Source organism: Octodon degus, unplaced genomic scaffold (assembly GCF_000260255.1).
Source record: "Octodon degus isolate 3935 unplaced genomic scaffold, OctDeg1.0 scaffold00092, whole genome shotgun sequence".
NCBI classification, from domain to species: domain Eukaryota; kingdom Metazoa; phylum Chordata; class Mammalia; order Rodentia; family Octodontidae; genus Octodon; species Octodon degus.
Window position 1 is genome coordinate 1,565,625 of NW_004524668.1, and position 16,700 is coordinate 1,582,324.

At 46.7% G+C, this 16,700-nt stretch overlaps 1 protein-coding gene and 1 non-coding gene across 2 annotated transcripts in view; one reads left to right on the forward strand and one right to left on the reverse strand.

Moving 5' to 3' along the window:
* Positions 1–16,700, reverse strand: part of Rcan3 (RCAN family member 3) — a 29,579-nt gene that overhangs the window by 9,786 nt on the left and 3,093 nt on the right. The gene's annotated exons all lie outside the window — the stretch shown is intronic.
* On the forward strand, positions 7,295–7,367 carry Trnav-uac. Its single transcript has one exon. It is a non-coding gene; the product is annotated as a tRNA-Val (tRNA).

Genomic DNA, 16,700 nt, shown 5'->3' on the forward strand with positions numbered 1-16,700 from the left:
GTGGTGCTGGGGATTGAACTGCGGTCCCTGTGCTTTGCTAAGCTTGTTCTAAGTAGGTGCTTTAGACCACTGAGCCATCTCACCAGCCCAGTAATTCTTATTTAGTCTATTTAAGGCTACATTATCATGCACATATATTACAAAGAAATCATTGCCCATCTTTTACTTCTTCTAACCCTTAGGTATCTTTATGCTTTAGATACGTGTGAAAAAGAATGTGGGCATTATGTATATGTGCATAGTCATCTGTAAATATGTTCAGTTTTACAACTGTCTTACTGGACAAATTTGTTCATTGTGATTACTGATTTTTTTTTTTTTTGTAGTTTAGGAAAGGGTCTACAGGGTGTTCAGGGTCTCACTACTGGACTGGACTCACAGTAATCTGCCTGTTTACAGCCTCCCAAGAGCTGGGATTACAGGCAACACACCCAGCCTCAGTGTCCCAGCATGCCCCGGGGGCAGGGCCAGCATGGCAGGCCAGAGGATGGAGCCCCCAGCCCTCAGGCTGCCTTAAGAGTGGGCCTGATAAGGCAGGTGGAGCCGGGAATGGAACCCTGGTATCCAGAGCCTGACTGTGTTTGCAAGAGCAGGCACTCAACTGAGCTAACTGACAGGCCCCCCTATGAGTACTGCTATGTTTGATGTCTACTATCTTACTCACTTGTTTCAGATTTTGTATGTGCTGTTCATTTTTGGTCTCCCTTTTAACTGTTTCTTTTTGTCCTCTGAATGAAATTCCTGTGGAAGCTGCTAATATATGCATGGCAACTTTGTTTTGTTTTTAATCTTATGTATTTGATACAAGGTCTCACTGCAGAGCTCCGAGTTGTAGTGATCCTCCTGTTTTCAGCCTCCCCAGCGCTGCGATTACAGCCTGATTACAGCCCTGCGCCACCACACCCAGTCTCGGTGGCTCAGAGCATGGGGGTGGGGGAGGGGGGAATGGGGCGTGGCATGTGGTGCTGGGAATCAAACCTGATCCCTGTGCACTTGCCTAAGCAGGTGCTTGGTCTGCTGAGCTATCTCTGCAGCCCCAGCAACTTCTTTAAGGAAGCCTCACTCCCTATAACCACAGTTCTTTTATTACAAAGGCAAAACAGCAACAAGTTTATGCTCAGAGTCATACTGGGAGAAAGTAGTTCCAAGTACACACAAACACAAACTCTCAGTAGGTGTTTTGAGACTGAATAGAGCAGGAAAGACAGAGAGCAACATTTGAGTCATTCTATGAGATGGAGGAAAAAAATTGTACTTGGCTGGGCGTTGTGGCACATGCCTGTAATCCCAGCACCTGGGAGGCTGAGACAGGAGGATCGTTAGGAGTTCAAGACCAGCCTGGGCTACAAAGTGAGTTCAAGGAAAGCCTGAACTGCATAGCAAGGCTCTGTCTCAAAAAAAATAAAAAACAAATTCTTTTTTCCCATTTATTAATGAACTAGGATAATGAAAAACTTCAGTTATCCCAAGCATGGTAATATTAAATTTTCTTTACCACTTGACACAGCAGTTTAATAAAGGAAATGTAATGAAAGATACTGAAGAAATTTCTCAATAAATTTGAAAATACCCCTTTTATTGCAGTATGAAAAAGGGAACCTATATTAGTAGTTTTTGCTTGTTTGGCTTGTATAAAGATTTTCAATATTGAACTACACACTACATACCCACCACTTTTTTTTTTCTTTTTTTAATCTGTTTAGTACAGGGTCTACAGGGTCTTACTATACAGATTGGACTCAAAGTGATCTTCCTGTCTTCAGCCTCCCTGTAATCCGCTGGGGATTACAGGGGTAGGCCACCACCCCCAGTCTAAATTTTTTTTTATTTTTGTGTGGCTGGCTCAGCCCACCCTGGGGGCGGGGCTGGTGCCGCAGGCGGTGCCAGGGATCAAGCCGCAGTCCCTGCCGCTTGCCAAAGCAGGCGCTTTAGACCACTGAGCTATCTTGCCGGCTGCTCATCACTAATTAACTTCACTCAGTTTATTTACCCAGTATTTTGTAATATATCTACAATTGGATAAAACATTAACTAATGGATACTGAGACAATTATGAAATGCACCTAGAAGTAATAACTAATAGTATTTAATATATTTACATGTTCACTATTTATTTTATTTTAAGTACTTAGTACAGGGTCTACAGTATCCATTTCAAAGATTTACTATTTTTTAAACTAGCTGACATTTTGCATTGAACTTTTGGTAGGAGCTTTTTAAAAACCCGTTTTCGATATGATGCAAATATTAAAATTCCCATGTGAAATAATTAAGAACCATCAACACTGAGCCCAGTGGAGATGGAAATTAAACACAAGTGAATTAAGCATGGCTTATGAAAGATTAGCATTTTGTAACTCTGCACATTACACTATTTTCCTTGCTTAGGGCTAAAGGATCATGTATCTATTCTTTCTTTTTGTGTGTGTGTAGCTTTTTTTTTTTAAATTTTATTTATTTGTGTGTGTGTGTGTGTGGCCAGCTCAGCCCACCAGGGGGCGGGCTGGCTGGCATGTGGTGCTGGGGGATTGAACCGCGGTCCCGGTGCTTTGCTAAGCTTGTTCTAAGTAGGTGCTTTAGACCACTGAGCCATCTCACCAGCCCTGTGTGTAGTTTTTTTCAGACAGACTCTCACTATATAGCCTTGAACTCACAGCAATCCTTCTGCCTCAGCCTCCTGAGTGCTGGGATCACAGGCGTAGACCAGCATGCCCAGGTATGTATCTTTTGTTTGTTTGTTTTTGTTACCAGGGATTGAACTCAGGACCTTGTGCTTGCCAGGTAGGTGGTATATCTATTCTTTCTTTTTTTCCATTTGTGTATTTGGTACAGGGTCTCACTATGCAGCTTGGCCTCGTGGTGATCCTCCTGTTTCCAGTCTCAACAGGGCTGAGATTACAGGTGTGGGCCACCACGCCCGGACTCTGTTGCCGGCTCAGCATGCCCTGGGGACAAGGCCAGCATAGCACTCAGGACTGGGAATCGAGCCCTGGTTCCTGTGCTTGCCAAACCAGGTGCTTAAGTCCGCTGAACTCTCTCGCTGGTCCTGCTGTATCTAGTCTTAATGCCACACAGACATGAATTTTTCAAGGTAGCAACAGCATGAACTATCTTTCAAACTAAACAGCTACCTGATAATTGTAACTTTTACCCAATGTCTCTTCCACACAATTTTTTTTCTCATTCCAGAAATACAATGTAAAGGAATGTGGCGTGCAGGTCACAGCAATGGCTAATGCAGTCATCAGTCTTCTAAACCTCAGAATCTTAATCTAAACATGATTAAGAATTACACAAAACTGCCGGGGAGATGGCTCAGTAGAATAAGTGCTTGCCTGGCAAGCACAAGGGCCTGAGTTCAATCCCCGGTTCCGAAGGGAAAAAAAAAAAAAGTCTTTAAACAGAATTGATTGGAAGAATTACACAAAACTGACCATATGTAGTGGTACATGCACGGAATCCCAGTATTCTGGGAGGCAGAGGCAGGACAGCGAGTTCACCCAATGTAGTTAGTCTTGCAACTTAGACCCTTTCGTGAAAGAGGGCTGGGGCTGTCGCCCTGCGGTTCTGTTTCTAGCACCACACATAAAAAATCCAAACCAACCCAAACAAAAAACCCAACCCAACCCACTGTGAGGGTCTAGTGCGTGCTTTGCATGCCTGATGCCAAGTTCAACTCCCAAGACAAGCACAAGTAAGCTGGGGTGGGTGTCATGGTTTATGTCTGGACGTTCTCTTGTGCCTCATTTGGTTACGGGGGTGGGAGGCTTTTCAGAGGGGGCTTCAATCTACAGCTCGTGGTTGATTCAAAGTCCAATGCTGGGATTAAGGGTCTGAGTGCCATATCCGCCCTAGGGCAGGGAGCCTGCATCCAATGGAGGGGACAGAAACAGCTTGTCCCCTCATCCTCTCTCTCCCTCTCTGGTTGCTTTTGTTGTCTTCTGCTACCATGAACTGTTGCCTTCTGCCAAGCGCCACCCTGCCTTGGGGCCAGCTGATTATAGACTGAAACCTCTACAAACTGTGGACTAAATGAGAGTTAGTCCCCCTTAACTTTGGGTGTTGGGTATTCTGCCTTGGCAATGAGAAAGGTAACTACAATGGGGGTGGGGTAAAAGAAAAAAGAATTTAAGAAAAATGAAGCCATATGTGAATTGATCAGTAAGTTTTTTCTAAGTGTTTGGTTCCCTCTATCTTTCATATGCATTTTTCTTTTGGATGAAGCATAAATATGGTTCATGCAACATATGAACTGTAAGGTGATATACGCATGAAAAAAATCAGAGGTAAAAGTATTACAAGTTGATCAGCCCTTGTCAGAAATGCTTGGGGCCAAAAACATTTCAGATCTCAAGAGATTTTTGGATTTTGGAATATTTATGTGGAATGTGCCAGTTCAATGCATCTCTAATCCAAAAATCCAAAATCTTTTTTTTTTTTTTTTTTTTATTTTTTCAACAAATAATACACTGCATATATTCTTCTTTTTTTTTAATTTATGTATTTGGTACAGGGTCTCACTATGCAGCTCGGACGCTTTAGTGGTCCTCTTGTTTTTAGACTCCTCAGCTGGAAATACAGGTGTGTGCCACCATTGCCCAGTCTCTGTGGCTCAGCATACTCGGGTGTGGGGCCGGTGTGGCTTGTGGCGCTGGGGATTGAATCCCGGTCCCTACGCTTGCCTAAGCAGGCACTTAGTCTGCCGAGCTATCTCGCTGGCCCTTAAAAATCCAAAATCGGAAATGTTCTGAGACTTAAAATTTATTCACCACTTGCTGGGCATGGTGGCACACACCTTTACTTCCAGCACTTGGGAGGCTGAGGGCGAAGGACAGGGCGAAGGACAGGGCCTGGGCAATATAAGTGAGTTCAAGACCAGCCTACACTGCAGAGCAAGACCCTGTCTCAAAACAAAACAGGCTGGGGAGATGGCTCAGTGGAATAAGCACTTCCCTGGCAAGCACAAGGGTCTGAGTTCAATCCCCGGTTCCACCAAAAGAAAACAAAACCCAAAAATGTCTTCACTATCAAAGCAATGCTCAAAAAAATTGAAGCATTCTGGATTTCACAGTTTGGGGCTTGGGACCATCCACCTGTATTACTTGAGGATACAAGCAAGGGGCCTCAGCTGGCAGCTTCTCCTGAGATGGCCTCCGCCAAGCAGGCAGGAACACAGGGAATGTGGAGAGACTGCAGACAGGAAGTAGGTGCAGTGTCTAAGGAAATGCTCAGGAAATGCCCTGGGGTAAATGTTACCACATGTACCTGTTTGTAGTTCACTCAAAAACCAAACTACAATTATTTCTCTTTAGAACTATTTCAGCAATAACTCACTTTTCTAAGTTTCTAAATTCTCTCCATTGGTACAGAGTTCACACCGTCCAGTTACAGGGAGACGGCTGCACGGTTACTGCAGGTAAGATGATGGGGGCCTCCAGATCAGCTCACGGTTCTCCGTTTCACGCTCTGTACTGCTTTCTGGAAGTGGGACGGTGGCAGGCATAACACGCAGAATGCTGCCTCTGAGAGCTAGCCCAAGGCTCTTTCAATAATAGGAATGGATTTTACAGAGCGGAAGCTGCTTGCAGGTGCTGAGGTCACCTACTCTGCAAAAGAGCCTGAGCTGGACAACAAACACCCCGCGCCTAAGACACCCAAGAACAGCGTGTAACCAGCGACACTCTGGGGTACTCAGGAGCACGAGGCCACTGGGGAACAGACCCCAAGTGACAACGTGGGAAGGGCCTTTTCGGAAGGAGGGCTTCCAAGCCACACAGACCAGGATGCAGTGGGGCAGGGGATTCTCCATCTTTCTAAACGACCTCGGCTCCTCTCTGGTCCCCTCTTTCAAAGCAAAGGCAGCAAGAGCCACCCTGTTCATGGAGGAGCAGAGTTCAGAAATGGCACTCTTATCCCTTTTTGTTGTGGTCTGAAAAAGAGTTCAGGAGCCCACCCCTCTGTGCACTGAAGAACAATTTGAGGGGGACACTTTGATTCAATTCAGCAGGGATGTTATCTCTGGTATTCTAAGGCAAGCTATTTTCATGTTTGACATCTTTCTGTAGCTTGCAGAGACTACAGATTTGCTGATAGGCAACACTTCCATTTCTGCCTGAAGACGGGCAAATGTCTGTCAGTCTGAATTCTTGTCAAAATCTAATTCCACATTGTGTTGGCAGCAAGAGGTGGAACTTTTCTTTTCTTTCTTTCTTTCTTTTTTTTTTGTCTTTTTGAGACAGGGTCTTGCGATGCAGTTCAGGCTGGCCTTGAGCTCACATTGTAGCCCAGGCTGGTCTCAAACTTGCAACAATCTTCCTGCCTCAGCCTCCCAAGTGCTGGGATTACTGGCCTGTGGAAATGGAACTTCTGGGAGGAGACTAGGCAGGCCTGGGTGCCATCAGGAATGGGGACTATATCCACAGAAAAGGGGCCTGAGGCAGCTTTCTTGTCCTGTTGCCTTTCTATCTAGTGGGGACACAGAGAAAGCGCCATCCGTGAGAAACAGGCTCTCCTCAGACACAAAACCTGCTAGAGCCTTGATCCTGGGCTTGCAGCCTCTGGAACAGTGAGCAGTGAATTTCTGTTGTTTATAAATTATCCAGCCTAGGGTATTTTATGATAGCTTGCTTTTGGTTCTTCATACCATTGCAACTAAAATCGAAGGAAAGAACTGTACTGACCAGACCAAAAAAACAAAAAAACACACGTACAGCTAAGCTTGGTGAGTGAAACTCTACCAGCTGAGCACTAATAAAATTCTGGGGCTGACATTCAATAGCAGTAGAGGGGAGCAGGACATAGGAGAGAGTTAAAACCTTTTTTGTTCTGTGCTAGGGATTAAACCTGGAGCTTCACATGTGTTAGGCAAACATTTGATCACTGAGCCTCTCCTCTATCTTTTTTTCTTTTTTGAGGGGAGGGATAGGATTTTGCTATGTTGCCAGGCTGACCTTGAACTCACAATCTTCCTGCCTCAAGCTCCGAGGAGGCTGGGATTACTGGTGTGTGCCACCACGCCTGCCTACAGGTCAGTCTCTGCTAGAGGAGGCCTGTACATACACATCCGTAGGCGCATGCAGTTTTCAAGGTATGGAGGTACTGCGCTCAGTGCTGCTCAAATCATGTCACTCATTAAAAACTAAAACAGTATTTTTACCCCTGCAGTGCTAAAGGTCAAAACCATGGGCCTGCACACACTAAGCAAGCAAAGCCCCAGCTTTTCACAGCACTGGCTGGTTGTTTGCTTATTTCTAAACCTAAAGATTATTTGGTTCTTTAAAGCTGTTTGGACAGAGGTTCCATAGTGTAGTGGTTATCACATCTGCTTTACATGCAGAAGGTCCTCGGTTCAAGCCCCAGTGGAACCATATTTGAGGGGTCTTCACTTTAGGGGGCTGGGGAGATAGCTCAGTGGAGTAAGTGCTTGCCTGGCAAGTGCAAGGTCCTGAGTTCGATCCCTGGTACCACCAAAAATTAAAAAGTAAAGTTGTTTGGTTATGCACAACTGACAGGAACAGACAAGGCCTAGGGACAGACTGTGCAGGTCTATGAGGAGACAGCAGACGGAACAAAGCCGGAGAGTACAGGGCAGAGGTGAAGGCCAGCGGTCGCCTGCTCACTGTGCCCTCTCGCTGCCCCTGTGGCCTTTGGTGCTGTGGGGCCCCTCAAGGAGGCAGTCAGATTTCAGGGAGGTACTTCTCCTGCCCTGAGCACCAGGCAGCCCATGACCACCTCAGGCCTGCAGATCTGTCCAGACACTGGGGCTCAGACATATCATTTTGATCTAAGACATCAAAAGTGCACCGGTGAATTTTCCGCCTGCAAACCATGCAAATTGCTCTGGACCAAACAAACAGTTTCAGTTGTCTAGACTGCTGTTCCGCACACTCAGGGTTCACTGTGAGGTCTGTCTCCTGGCAGATCTGTGCCAGCAGGAGGAGGAAACCAACTACTGCTCGCTGGGGCATCCACTGGACTCTTCACTCCCTTTCTCGCCTTCCCCACCCACGAAGCTGAAAGGGTTAAGCAGTAAGGGTTCTGCTGCCCTCTCCCACCTGGCCGGGTGTCTCCTCCCGGTTGGCCATGTGTTCCCAGTGCATGATGGGTGCAATGCCTGCAGATGCTGTGCCAATGCCATCGACACAGAGACTCTGGCGTGACGGCGGTGACTGGGCACTGGCTCCTGTGGGCATAGACCAGGCTGAACCCATGCCTGTGGGCGAGCTGTTCTCTGCTCACTGGCCATAGGCAGGGACAAAATGCTTCTCTCTGCACCTAGGACAAGACCATGAAAGGGCCCTCAGGAGGACTCCACAGCCCGGCTGCTGACTTCAAGAAGGGGTATAGTTTCTCTAACTGCATCTAATACGAAGCAGAGGCCTGGCGCTCTCCTGTGCAGGTCTGCTGAACATCCTGGCTCTACCTTACACTTGCGTGACCTTGGGCTACTTCTTTCCCTTAGATCAGAATAATACAAGTGCCCGCTCCGCAGGGTCTCTGGGATGCTAACCAGTGGATCCCGAGGGCTCTCAGAACAGTGTACATCCGGGCAGCACGAACACTGCCATCACCAGACGCAGCGTAGGTGATACAGCTCTCCACACAGCGTACTTGCAGGTCAACAGCCACGGCAAGTCGCCACCCCTTCTGTTCACTGCGGATCGTTGGAAGGTGGGAAAGCGCAGAGATGACACAATGAGAATGAGAGAGCGGTGCTGCGGAGGAGGTTTCGGGTGCAAACCTAGAATCTGCCCCATGCAACATCCGAGTGCTGAGTTGCCCTCGGAGCCACGCCCCAGGGGTCTCAGATGCAGGGGTCACGGGGCGGCAGTGGCACCACTGAGGACTCTGAGGTGGGGGACACGGCCTCAGTTGGATGACACTAACAACCTCTTACTCTGCACTGAACTGAGGAGGGCGCATCAGGGTTTGAGTTTTGTTTCTAGTTTTTTTTTTGTTGTTGTTTTTTTGTTGTTGTTGTTTTGCTCTGCTTAACTGTAGCTGAAGTCAAATTCTACATAGTGAAAAAAAAATACACTGACTCACTTCCATGGCTTTGCCTTTTGCTTATAATCTTGAGCCAAGTGTGGCGGTGCACACCTGTAATCCCAGCACTCAGGAAGCTGAGGCAGGAGGATGCCTTGAGTTCAAGGCCAGCTTGGGCTACATACTGAGTTCAGGACCAGCCTGAACTACACAGCAAGACCTGTCCCCGCTCCCCACCAAAAGTCATTTTCAAAAATTTATTTAAAATCAAATGTTTATGGCAGAAAAACAGGAAACCCCATGTAACAGAAATAGAGCTGTGGATTACTGATATTGGAATTACCATTAGGATACGCAGAAAAGACAAATGGAATAAATAACATCCATCTCGCACCATTTCTTTAAGGCTCGGTTACTGGGTCACTCCGGAAGCCACAAGTCTCCTTGACCCTGAAGCACAGAAAGGCTGAGGAAACGCACAGGCTGCTTTCTCCTGAGCACACAGCGCTGCAAGATTCCGACCCAACGATCATAATCTGACACGGTGTAGTGGAGAAGGCTCTCTCATGACGCCCAAGCCGGGCTTCCTCCAGCAGTACCAGATTGCTTTAGCATCCCAAAATCAGCAGAAAAAATGAGACTCTCATGAGATGTACAGATTAAAAACAAAACAAAGAAAACCAGCAGCTGATAAAATTCAACCTGCTGGGCGAGGTGGCAACCGCTGAAACCCTAGCACTCAGGAGGCTGAGGCAGGAGGATTACCTCACATTCATGGCTATACAGGCCCCGTCTCAAAAAAAAAAAAAAATCAAATGTTACACGATGGCCTCGGAAGTGCTTTGCTGCGCCTATTTTTCACGGTGCCACGCTAGCACAGAGACACGAAAAGCCATCTAAAACAAGGCAAAGTGGCTAATACAAGGTTATCAAAATAGGTAAGGAAAATGCGGAGCAGCAGGCAGGATTCTTTTTCATTCAAGTCAGTTACACACAGAGATGAAAGAACAACAACGCCCACGCTTCCTGCCGGGGCTTGCTGGGGGCTGGGCGGCTGACAGGACTCCAGGCTCTGTTCTGTCCTCTGAGCTCCGATGCGTGCCTGCCTCAATCACTCCGCTACACTCACCCCAGGTGCCCAGGCCCTGGCCTAGGGGTGGGGAACGCCCGCCGGCTGTCGCTTCTCTAAGGACAGTGAGGATGGAGATACGCTTTAAAGTTAGAAATCCACCCTTCCAAAGCGTGGAAGCTTGAAACATGTTGGAAACAACCATGGGAAGGAACCTAAGTGCATTGTTTTTGAAAAACGAGGCTCATTTTTCTCTTCCTGAACATCCAGGCCGGAGGTGTTATTTGAAAATGGGCTGCGCGGGTGAGGTGTGGACACTCCGCTGGGCGGCGGGGGCTGCAGCCTGTTGAGGGACTCTAGCCGGGATGCGGAGGCAGCCTCATGGAGCACAGCCTGGTGTGGGGTGCTGGAGCCCAGCAGGGTGAGCACAGCGCGCCCCAAGGGCAGCCCTACGCAGGAGGAAGGAGGGTGTCCCCCAAGGACCAGGGGGCCGTGGTCAGAGCCCGGGCAGAGGGAGAGGGTGTGCAGGAAGATGTGAGGAGGACTCCCAGGCAGGTGGAAGAGGGGTGTCTGTGGGAGGTCACCCAGCATGTGGGAAGGGGTTTGTAGGGTTACATCCGGGAGAGTGATTGGTGAGACCCTAGAAGCCAGGGGCAGAGAGTGGAGAAGCTAGAAAGGAATTCGAGCCACAGCCCAGGTACTCATGTAGCAGCACACGCCTGTATCTGTATTTCCTAGCTGAGCAGGAAAGGCCTAGCATGCTGACTAGTCACTGTTCCTCCATCTCCCCTGTCTGTGTTTCTCCATACGCCACTGAAAAGAGGGAGGACCCTGGAGAATTGGGGGACCCCAAGGACAGGGCAGGGAAAATACATGATGATCCTGCAGTGTCCCGCTGTACTGCAAAGCAAAGCACCTAACGAATGACAGGCGTGTGTCAAAAAGATACAGATGCCACCCTGCGCAGGGGCAGGCAGTGGCCAAATCTAGGACACGGGTGGACGCTTCAGGTTCTGGAGATGAGTGCCACAGGGACCTGTGAGCCTGACTGCCTAAGTAAATAACACTGAGGGTGTGATGGGGGCACGTGGTATTTGCAGTTTCAAAGCGCCTCTCACCAAATATTTGTCAAGTAAAAAGAATAATTTGATGTTTGAGAAGACTGGCAGATACCACCTTCATTAAGCACTTAAGTGAACTGGGACAACTGGGGATCACTCCAGCTGACACCGCATGACAAGAAAAGCATGGCTTCTGTGATGTCCCTGCCAAAGATGGACAACCTGAATCTAGTCCCGGGGAGATGGCAGACAGACCTGCACTGAAAGCCCTACTATAAAATCCTTAGCCAGTCAGGGTCAGAGTGTGGACAGCGAGAGAGGAGGAGGAGACTAGGAATTCCCACACTGGCTGGAGTCCCACACCATGCTGCAGCCCCTGCCACCCAGCGGAGTGTCCACTAGGAATTCCTTCAGCACCAAGAGGCCCAGCAGCTAAGTTCAACGTTTCGTGACGGCTCGGTATTTTTGTCATAAAGAACATTACTGGGACAATCAGCAAATCTCAACTAGGTCATGAGGATTACACGAGAGTAATGTGTCTAAGTCAGTCCCTGCCTTCTGCTTTGTCTCCTAGAATTGTCCTTGTTTAAAAGCACAGGGGGCTGGTGAGATGGCTCAGTGGTCTAAAGCACCTACTTGGAACAAGCTTGGCAAAGCATAGGGACTGTGGTTAGATCCCCCAGTACCACATGCCAGCCAGCCCCGCCCCCTGGTGGGCTGAGCTGGCCACACACACACACACACACACACACATAAATAAATGTTTTAAAAAAAAGGGGGGGGGGACTGGGGAGATGGCTCAGTAGAATAAGCGCTTCCCTGGCAAGTGCAAGGGCCTGAGTTCAATCCCCAGTTCCGCAATAAATAAATAAATAAATAAAAATAAAAGAAGCACAGGGATGACGAGATAGTTCAGTGGACTAAGTGCCTGCTAAGGCAAGCATGCAGGGACAGGGTTTGATCTCTGGTACAGCATGCTGTGCCGGCCTAGCCCTCAGAAGTGCTGAGCCAGCAACCGAGTCCAGGTGTGGTGGTGCACACCTGTAATCCCAGTGCTGGGGAGGCTTGAAAACAGGAAGATCACTATGAATCTGAGTTGCGTAGTGAGACCCTGTAACAAGTACATAAAAATAAATAAATAAAGGAAGGAAGCACATACTGAAGTATCGGAGGGTTAGGGTAGCCACCTGTTATGGTTTGCGTCTAGTTGTCCTCCCTCAAAGCCTCATGTAAGTCATGGGGAAGACTTCTAGAGTTTGTGACTAACTCATGATCTATTGAGGTTACGGGTGTGAGGGCTACTCAGCCTGGCAGCCTAATGGACCGTAAGGCAGGCAGATTTGCTCTCTGGAGCCATCTTTGCCGCTTACTCTTTCCATTTCCTCTTGCTGTTTTGCTGTTTTCTGCTGTCATGAACTGCTGCCCTCTGCCATGTGTCACTCTATCTTGGAGCCAGCTGAGTATGGACTGAAACCTCTAGTAACCGTGAGCTAAGTAAACCTTTCCTTTCTTCTTTTTGGGTGTCGGGTATTTGTCCCAGCAACGAGAGAAGAGTAACTGAGCCAACCACCACTGTTGGCAAGCTACTCTCCTGGGGGGTGGTGCATGCCAGTAATCCCATACTCGGGAGGCTGAGGCAGAAGGACTGAGACCAGCCGGGGCTGCACAGCGATTTCAAGGCTAGCCTGACCTACATCACAAGACCCTGGCTCAACAAGACCAGAGTAAATAAAATACTCTTTATACATCTGAGCCAGTAAAAACATTCTGGTAAGTACTCCCAGTATCTTTTATACACACAGACATACATGAGAGACATGTTCTGCTATCCTATTATGATCCATATAGCTTATAAAATAGTATATAAACCAGATGAGGAAATAAAATAGAAAAGCCATGATCACTGATACTAGCTTTATACACTATCCTCCTGGTCCCTTTTCAAGCACACATTTATTGTGAAGCCAGGTTTGTAGCTAGGCTCTGAGGAGGTTCCATATTCCATAGCTTAGGAATCAATCCACAGAATCCACCAACCCTGGATTAAAAATGTAGTTAGGTTTATACTAGTTATGTCAGTACGACACCTGAGTGCTGGGATTAAAGGCATGTGCTACTACGCTGGCTTTATTTTTTTAATGTTGAGATAGGGTCTTGCTAAATTGCCCAAGCTGGCCTTGAATTTGTAATCCTTGTGCCTGAGACTCACGGAGTGGTGAGATGACAAGCATGTGCCACTATGCCAGGCTGGGCTCACACTTCAGCAGGCGCTGGAAGTTCTTTCTTTCTTTCTTTCTTTCTTTCTTTCTTTCTTTCTTTCTTTCTTTCTTTCTTTCTGTGTGTGGCCAGCTCAGCCCACCAGGGGGCAGGGCTGGCTGGCATGTGGTGCTGGGGGATTGAACTGTGGTCCCTGTGTTTGCTAAGCTTGTTCTAAGTAGGTGCTTTAGACCACTGAGCCATCTCACCAGCCGTGGAAGTTCTTGAGAGACAAAAGTATATGGGAGGATGTGCACAGGTTTTATCCAAATACTAAACCACTTTGTATAGGAGACTTGAACACCTGCAGAGCTTGGAATCCTGGAGCAAATATCCCCCCCCCCCCCAGAGAGAACTACATCAAGTGTTCCAGACCCTGCACAAGGGACATCTTTCCATTCATTTGTATCTTCTTCTGCTCCTTTTGCAACATTTTATAGTTGCACTGTGTAAGTGAAAATGAATTCTAAGGCATGTGGGTGAGACTACTGAGGAACAGAGACTCAACTAGGATTTCTGTTAGCGCTAAACTTTTGTGCTTCTCTACTATTTAAGCTGGCCGTGAAGCTAACTAAATCTTACTAATTCCTGGCCAGAAGAGCATTATAAATTCAATTAAAGAAACAGACTTACTGGAGCCTTAGATGTTCCAAGCTCTTTAAAAACACAGTTCACTATAATACAAAGTGTCTTCCTTTGAATATCTTTTCAAATTCCCAGATTAAAAATAAATCACTTTCCTCAAAGGATTTTCCTTCTGGGTGGATGGCTGTGGCAGAGCACCCAGTGGTTGAAAAACAGAATATCAGCTCATTTGGTTCACTTTCAGCTATTGTTTGCTTTTCATACTTTATACTTTCTATTCTTTAACTGTAGGGTGTAGAATCAAATACCTGACAGAAAAAATTCTAACAGTCTGTATGACTACACAGACTACAAAAGAATGTGGGCAGTGTATCAGGCTTCTGAATTTCAGGTAAGCTCTTTAGCTTAGTACTTAACCTGCCTCTGCTCTCAGTTCTGTTTCTCAGTTACAGCACTCGTAATCCAGATACTTGCTGATAATCCTCAGCAATCATTACCCAGAATCCAGTCGTTTAACAAACATCTAACAGGTGTTTCTCTGGGCCAGCGACTCGGTAGATGCAGCATCCCTGATTAAAAAAAAAAAAAACAAGACCAGAAGATCCAGCAGAGACGTCTTAGTCCACCCCATCGTGAGAAAGACATCAAATCCAATGTGCTGCGGTGACACACGCGGGCCCGTGTCCCCCAAGCCGCTCTGCGTGGCTCAGCCAGTCCTAGTCACAGTGTCACTGCATGAACATTCACTGAGCTCAGACACACGGACCTAAGCCACACGTTCGGAACACTCGGTTAGATTTTGAAAACGGCTCATGTTCGAATAAACAGCAAATATAAGTATTAAGAGAAACTGGCTAGAAATATCAAACAAGCAGAATACAGTCACACTGGCACAAACTCAAACCTATTAAAGAAAAAGGAAGTACTAACCCTCCAGTCCTCTTGATGGGGTTATTGATTAGCTAAGCGTATGATGAAAACTAACACCTGGCTGCCAAGTAAATGTAAGTGAGGAGATAAGCCCTTTCCTGGTTTATTTTTATGGTTTATTTTCTTTGGGTTTATGGCCCTCTCCCTCCCTCCACATACACACTATTTTTGAGAAATACAATTAGCCAGCCATTCTGTAATGGTGCCACAGAACGGCCCAGAATCCCAGCACGTGGGAGGCTGAGGCAGGAGCATTGGTGCAAGTTTGAGGCCAGCCTGGGCTAGGAAGGGAGCTGAACTGCCAGCCTGAACTACATCACGGGGAGAACTTGTCTCAAAAACAAAAACAAAAGGACCAGCCAAATGGCTCAGTGGGGGGCCAAGGAGATAACTTAGTAGATAGAATAAGCTCTTGCCTGGCAAGTGCATGGGCCTGTGTTCAATCCACAGTTCCTCAAAAAGAAAAAAATAAACAAACAAAAAACCCAACAAAACAAACAAACAAACCAACCAAATAGCTCAGTGGATTAAAGCACCTGCAAGTAGGTGCAAGGGCCCTTGGGGTTTGATCTCCAGGTCTGCAGTGCCAGCCCACCCCCAGGGCACACTGAGACAGTGATTGAGACTGGGCGTGGTGACGGTGCTCCTGTAATCCCAGCTCTTAGGAGGCTGTAAACAGGCAGATCACCCTAAAACCTTCCCTAAAATACCAAAAAAACAAAAACACAAAAAAACAAAAAACAAAAAAAAACCAAAACCAAAAACAAAAACAAAAAACCAAAAAAGAAAAAGAAAAACTGATGAAAACATCAAACCAAAATCTACCATGCTAAAATGAAGATTTACCTTTGCATCATAATGTTCCCTGTGTTATTCACTTACTTATTTCCTCCTATTCAGAAGAGTGTATAAGTTTGTCCCAACAATGAGATAGCTATAAAGACAAAAATCTGGTCAAGTCAGTAAAAGAATTTTCCTTTTAAAAACGAAGTGTTTAATTGCACCACCCCGCCTACAATTCACCAGGAGTGCCTGGTTCCTAGAGAAATGGGGGCAAAATAAGGCGGTGATAGTGAGCCGAGAAATACGAAGGGAACATCTGATTCTGCCCACATTTTATAGCCATTTGATGACATTCCTCCAGATATTTGTTAAGGCAGTTATGTAATTTTTTTTTTGCTCCGCGAATGCCTTCAGGGCAGGTTTGGCTGGTTTGAGTTGTGGGGATCGAACCACAGCAACCTGAGCTTGACTGCTTTGGGGAAGCAGCCACTTAAAGAACTGAGCTAAGGGGCAGGCCCCCTGTTATGTAAAATTCACCATGACTAAGAATTGTAGACAAGGTGCTATCCACTGAATTGCTCCTACTAACATTTCTAGTAAAATGATTTCCAGTATAAATCTGGGTTAGATATAACCCCCAAATTATTTTTAAAATGATAGCTCAGTAGCATAAGTGCTTGCCTGGCAAGCGCAGGGTCCTGAGTTCAATCCACAGTACCGCAAATGAAATAAAATAAAATGAAAATCAACAAAAGCCAGGTGTGATGGTACATGTCTACAATTCTAACTCTTGGGAGACTGAAGCAGGAGGCTCACTGTTGAGTTCAAGGTCAGTATGGGATACATAGCGAGTTCAAGGTCAGTCAGAGCTGCATTGTGAGGGCCTATCTTTTTTTTTTTTTCCAACAACCTCCCTTTCCCTTTTTTTTTTTTTTAAGATTTATTTATTTATTCATTCATTCATTCATTTATTTATTTTGTGTGTGTGGCCAGCTCAGCCCACCAGGGGGCGGGGCTGGCTGGCATGTGGT